The sequence below is a fragment of the Mus musculus genome, chromosome 11 (assembly GCF_000001635.26).
Source record: "Mus musculus strain C57BL/6J chromosome 11, GRCm38.p6 C57BL/6J".
Classification (NCBI taxonomy): Eukaryota; Metazoa; Chordata; class Mammalia; order Rodentia; family Muridae; genus Mus; species Mus musculus.
Genome location: NC_000077.6, coordinates 32,840,592 through 32,846,591, shown reverse-complemented (window position 1 = coordinate 32,846,591; position 6,000 = coordinate 32,840,592). Strand labels below are relative to the sequence as shown.

At 45.7% G+C, this 6,000-nt stretch overlaps 1 long non-coding RNA gene across 1 annotated transcript in view; it reads right to left on the bottom strand.

Moving 5' to 3' along the window:
- Window positions 1-1,271: 1,271 nt before the first annotated feature.
- Window positions 1,272-6,000, bottom strand: part of Gm35723 — a 63,357-nt gene continuing 58,628 nt past the window's right edge. Inside the window, exon 3 of the long non-coding RNA XR_872355.2 lies at window positions 1,272-1,512. This is a non-coding gene — a long non-coding RNA (predicted gene, 35723). The remainder of the gene's footprint in view (window positions 1,513-6,000) is intronic.

Genomic DNA, 6,000 nt, shown 5'->3' with positions numbered 1-6,000 from the left:
AAATCACCTTCCTGAAGTATCATGTTTATCTCTCCTGCAGCTGCTGCCGTCTAGGGGCGGTGGGCAAGAGGCAGCAATCTCCCCTCCTCCCCTTCATTTCTAGCCACAAAGTGAGCCCCCAAGCTGACCACTTGAGTAGGTTAACAGATGGCCCACTGCCCATCTATGGCTTGGGAACACAGCCGATCCAGTCAGGGTCCCGGAACATCCAAGACACAGAAGAAGCTCAGAGTTGCCCAGCCCAGCCCGACCACCTGACTACCAACCCCACCTGAGCCAGTTTCCCAAGCAGGATAGATGGGTCCAGGTACACACAGTGACAGTCCAGGAGCCAGCTCATCTCTGAAGCCAGGAAGCTTTGGCAAGCCTCTAATGACCATGTGAGCCAGAAGGAGCCTCTAACTCCCTGTGGTTTGGGTGTCTGTAAGCTGAATGAATTGTCAACTGCCTGAATCTACAAATCCAAACCCACGAACTCAACCAGCTTTGGGTCCAAAATATTCAGGAAAAAGGTTTGCCATAAGAATCAGAACAAAATGTTTTCCATTGTCAATATTCCCCGAGTGACTTGTTGTGATGGATATTTAGTCACATCTGAGGGTGTTAGGTAAGGTAGTCATCTGGAAGGGACTTGAAGTATGTGGAAGGTTGTGTGAAGATTCTAAACAAGTATTGGTTCATTTTATACAATGGACTTGAGACGCTGCTGATTTGGGTAGTTGGGGGGTGGGGCAGGCTCCTGGAAATAGCTGTCTGTGACCCTCTGTGGTTTCTAAGGGCCGACCACTTTTGCTCTAGCGCTGAAAAATTAGAAACTATAGCTCGGTAGTATACTGTCTAGCATGATTCTACATTCTGCTTCCTGTCTCAGAAACCTAGGGACCAAGCAGGACCTTCTACAGATGAATGTGGACGTGTGTGCCACTGACACTCCCCAGAGCTGTCCTACCCTGGTGTCCTCCAGTGGGTGACAGCTGTCAGGCCATCCTTTTGCAAACACAGGAGCCATCTCCGCAGGAGTTCCCCTTGTCTGCCTCTCTGCTTTCCAAAGTTTCAAGGCAGCATTTTTACAATTCCCAGGAATTAACAGATCTAGCACTGGCAACAGTATAGCAGCTCTACAAGCTCATAAGAGTTACTCTCACCTCTCCCCCTGCCAAAGAGCTTGAACCTGAATCTGACCGGACTCTTCCAGCTGCCAGTGCAGAAAACAAAGGGAAGAGAGAAATATGGTACCCGTCCCCCTCAGAATGCAGACAGCAGACCCCAAGTGAGAGAGAACACACATGTCAATTGAATCAGGCTCATGACCATAAAACACAAAGCAAAGACAAGGACGTGAAGGCAGGAGAGATGGCTCAGAGGTTAAGAGCACTGGCTGTTCTTCTAGAGGACGCAGGTTCAATTCTCAGTGACTACATGTGGTTCCCAGTTGTCTATAACTTCAGTTCCAAGAGATCCAACACCCTCTTCTGGCTTCTTCAGACACCATGTGCGTGTGGTGCAGACATACTTGCAAGTAGAACATCCACACACATAAAATAAAAATAAAAAGATATGAGGAAATGTTGGAGATCCAAAGAGATTTTTAAAAGACATCATTTAAAAAAAAAAAAAAGAGTAAAACTAACCTACGATACTCAGTGCCCGTTTTCTGTCACTATAACAAAATAACTGAAATTGGGTCATATATAAAGAATAAAAGGTTGCTTGGCTCACAGTTTGGAGGTCCAAACGCACAAGGCCAGCATCTCTCAAGCATGTAACAAGGACCTCCCTCTGTGTCCATGCATGGCAGAGGACATTACACAGTGAAACAGAGCGAATGTGTTCCAAGTCCTCCCTCCCTTGATTATAAAACCCCAAGTGTCAGTATGCATAAGACTCTCTAACGAGAGTTCATCTAACCCTATTTGCCTCACAAAAGCCCACTTCCAAACAGCATTTGCTTGAGATTTTAGGGATCCAATTTCTAACACATGAACTTTTGGGGGACTTTTTTGAACTGTAGCAAGAGTCACACATTTGGGGTCTAACTATGCACTAAAACACATGTTTGTCTTGGGCAATTTTTAAAGTCTATATCTTACTTTACAATTTGAAAGTCTGAAAAAGAAAAGGTTGGAGTGGTTTTCTGTCACTGTCAAATACCTACAGGAAGTGATTTTAAGGGAGGAAAGATATATCTTGGCTCAGGGTCTTAGAGACTGAAGTCTATGGCTGACTGGTGCCATTGCTTTGGAAGTAGGATGAGTCAGAAAGTCAGGGCAGGACAGAGCTAGCTGCTCATCCAAAGCTGACAGGAAGCAGAAAAAGCAGGGCAGGGGGCTGGGATGAGAGACACATCCTTCCAGGTCACAGCCCATGACTTATCACTCTAGCCAGGTTCCTCCTCCTACAGCTTCTCTCTGTACCCACTAATGTCATCAGGTGGGTCACAATAGCACTGTTAATAAATTACCCCCTTAATGTCATCTACACCATTAGTAGGTTAGTCCATCAATGTCTACACCATTATCAGGTTACTCCACCAGAAAGTGCCCTCACTTCCTAGAGCTCATAGGCTTGTAGCCATGCCTCCAGCACACTATCCATTCAATGGTGAACCTATTGGCTGAATGCATGCCTGGCACTCTGAGTGACTGGAGTGGAAAGTCAGCTCACCTGGCCACATCTCTCACTCAGAATCCCAGTGATGCTGACCATGCACATGGGCTTCTTGCCAGCCCCACCCACCTCATGTTCCTGAGCACTTCCTGGAGCTTGCTGCCAGCGTCGAGTGTCTCCCTGAGATTCTGCAGCTATCTCCACTACTCCTGGGCTGGGCCAACCCTGTTGCATGCAATTTTGTCTCTTCAGATGCCATCCTGCAGCCAGTCTGAAGACCTAGAAATTTCTCCAGAGTACCATGTCTCTCACATGAGGGCCCTTGTGCCCAAGGCTTAGGTCTTCCTTCTCTTTCTCCTCCTCATCATCTCCCTCCTCCTCCTTCTCCTCCTCCTCCTCTCCCTCCTCCTCTTTCTCCTCCTCATCCTCTCCCTCCTCCTCATCCTTCTCTTCCTCTTCCTCCTCCTGTTCTTCCTCCTTCTTCCTCTTTCTCTCTCTCTTTCAAAACTGAGTCTTACTATGTAGCCCTGGCTGTCACTCTATAGACCATGTTGGTCTTGAACTCACAGAGATCCGCCTGCCTCTGCCTCCTGAGTGCTGGGATTAAAGGTGTGTGCCACTACACAAGCCCAATGAGGTTTTTTTTTTTAAGAGTTAACGCTTTTAGTTACAGAAGTAGCCAGCCATTTTCTCATTGGATCTAAAGCCATGCCATAGAAGAAATTCATGTGTGGCCCTATAAACCTAGACAAAAGCCCATGGCTGGGGAGGTCATGGGTTCTAGCAGTAAAGGTGCAGATGATGTTTAGCTGACATGCTGTGTTTTTCTCCCCAGAGACTGTTGCTACCCTCAGCCTTGGTCAGAGGAGCTTCCTTTTTGTGTGAGTGAGTTACAGTGGATACTCATAACTAACTGGTCAGGTGGTGAGTGAGTTACAGTGGATACTCATAACTAACTGGTCAGGTGGTGAGTGAGTTACAGTGGATACTCATAACTAACTGGTCAGGTGGTGAGTGAGTTACAGTGGATACTCATAACTAACTGGTCAGGTGGTGAGTTACAGCAGATACACATAACTAACTGGTCAGGTGGTGAGTGAGTTACAGTGGATACTCATAACTAACTGGTCAGGCGGTGAGTTACAGTGGATACTCATAACTAACTGGTCAGGTGGTGAGTGAGTTACAGTGGATACTCATAACTAACTGGTCAGGTGGTGAGTTACAGCAGATACTCACAACTAACTGGTCAGGTGGTGAGTAATGTCCATGTCCTGTACTGTAAACGACCCCTCAGCTGTGTTCATACAAGCAATCCTAATCAAACACACTGGGTCAAACGCAGAGAGAAAGACATGTAGGTAAAAGGGAGATCGGGAACTTGCTGGGAGAAGAAGGGGATCAGTGCAGGGGAATAAGACCAGAGACGGGGAGGGGGGATCAAAGTATACTATAGGGATATATGAAATGCCACGACAAAACCCATCCTTGTATATAGTTAATATATGCCAATTGAAAAGTAAAATAGAGTTAAATTCTTTTTTTGGGTTCAAACTGGATCCTCTTCTCTACCAATGTCTTTCCACTAATGCCTGGTGGTCTACCCTCGGGGCTGACTCCTGCTGCAGACTATAACCTTCCTGAAGTCAAACTGGGTCATATTTGTGCCTCTGGACTTCATAGAGTCCTCTTAAAATGTCCATGTCCCCAGCCACATAAGTGTCTTGAATTTCCCATTTTGAGACAGAGATTCTCTCAGAATGAGACTCGTACTTGCTCAGCAAACTTAATAAACCCAGATTGGTAAAAATCAATACATTTCCCTAGCCAGCTTTACAGGGAGCATTGACAAAACCCAGGGCACAGCCTGGGCTACATGAGCCCCTGTCTCACATAAACTAAATAAATGATTAACCCAGGCCAGTGCCCTGCATGCAGTGAGGACTTGGGGAAGCATTGCTGAGAAGGAAAACCAATACTTGGGAATGAGGTCTGACTTTAGAATTGATGACACACAGAGGGGGTTGGCAATATAGGTTTGTCTTACTTTACCACAGAGATGGCTAAGGTATCCCAGCTTAACTTACTATTACAGAGGCAGAAAAACTAAAGCTGGTTATTTTCAGTCACTAAATAAACATATGCATGCAAACGCGCACATGAACACACTAATGCACATACATACATGTATACACACACATGTATACACACACACATGTATACATGCACACAGGCACATACACATACTGTGCACACGTACATACACACACATGCACACACATACACATACAGACATACACATACACATACAGACATACACGTATACATTCACACACATACATACCCATGCACAGTATACACACATATGCATGCACACAGGCATGCACACATACTTGTGCACATATACACACATATACATACACACACATATGCTCATGCACCTTCTCCCTTGATAGCATATAGCCACTGACTTTTAGAAAAAGGCGTTCCTTTCTGCTTGACAGACTACATTCGCTATTCAGGGAATATTAGCCCTCTCCTTGGACTCCAGAAAGTATTTTCTCCATTCCAGTCTAACCAGGGTGTAGTCATAAAACCCAGCCGCTCTGCTAGGAAGACGGATATCCTCAAAGATTTATGTCTGGCTGTCTCAAACCAAATGTGTAAGATGGAGGTTTCTCAGAGACTTTCTGGCTGGTCTCCACCCCGCACATAACTTCTATTTGTACAAACCTCAGATCAAAACTGAGGAAGGGTTAAGGGAAACCTCTGGGAACCATGGACTATGTCTGCTCACCATTCCTGGCTGACCATTCAGATTGGATTAACTAGTCCCTAACCAGCTCACGGCTGTTTCTTGGTCGATGCCCACCAAGGTCTATAGTGCAAATGATTTTTTAGGGACTCCAGCTCCATATTTATTTGGGGTGAGGGTTTCAATCACAATGGCAGCCAGTCATTTGCATATCTGTGGCCAGAGATAATGAAAACACCTGCCCGGAGAGTCTCCGGGATATGGTGGGAACCACTGGAAACTTCAAAATCTGAGAAAGGGTGGGTGGGGTGGGGTGACTACTTTGAATGAACCTGAAAGAAAATACTTTGTGAACCTTATTTTAGAAGGCCAGTTCAGCTCCAGTTTTTCCTAAGGTTGGAAAAACTTAAGCAAACGAGGGCTATACACACTTGTTTATAGAAGGGTTTTCTCTTTAATTGCTGTTTTTGTTTCATGAAAGAGAAGTCTCATAAAATAAAAGCTCATTTGGGGTTCAGCAAGGCAGCAAGACTCCAAGAATGCCACAAAAAGGGGTGGCTGCCTCTGGCCAGCCACAGGGTTCGGAGAACTTGATTGTCCATGTACTTTCATAGGCAGGTTGGTGCCTTTCCCACCCT